The sequence below is a fragment of the Octopus bimaculoides genome, unplaced genomic scaffold (genome assembly GCF_001194135.2).
Source record: "Octopus bimaculoides isolate UCB-OBI-ISO-001 unplaced genomic scaffold, ASM119413v2 Scaffold_76078, whole genome shotgun sequence".
Taxonomy (NCBI): domain Eukaryota; kingdom Metazoa; phylum Mollusca; class Cephalopoda; order Octopoda; family Octopodidae; genus Octopus; species Octopus bimaculoides.
In genome coordinates, this window is record NW_026401398.1 from 11,641 (window position 1) to 11,994 (window position 354).

General features: G+C 46.6%; 1 protein-coding gene across 1 annotated transcript in view; it reads left to right on the plus strand.

Moving 5' to 3' along the window:
* LOC106877967 (rasGAP-activating-like protein 1) overlaps positions 1-354 on the plus strand; it is a gene marked incomplete at both ends in the record, with an annotated part of 3,088 nt that overhangs the window by 1,376 nt on the left and 1,358 nt on the right. The window lies entirely within an intron of this gene.

Sequence of the window (354 nt, forward strand, 5' to 3'; positions counted from 1 at the left end):
GGTTGTGGGGTATAAAAAAACATCTTGAACCACATTCCTGGCATTCGTAATTTGGACACATCAGGTGTTCCCAAATCGTCAGAAGTGCAGAGAGAACAAGCTATCAGCCGATTGCAAGCAAGGCAGCATCTCCTGGTTGTTGCGAATGCTTATAATCTATCGCCTGCAACAGCACTGTAGAGCATGCCTGCCGGGGGTACCTCCGGGTGACCCCTTCATCCATCTGCAACACCTCCATGATCACCTCACGAGACCATTAGCACTGAACAGTAAGCCATCAGTGACGACAGGGTAGAACGTCAACTGCTTTCATTTGTAAAATTACATTTCATCTGGTGATTATGGTTTTGTGTA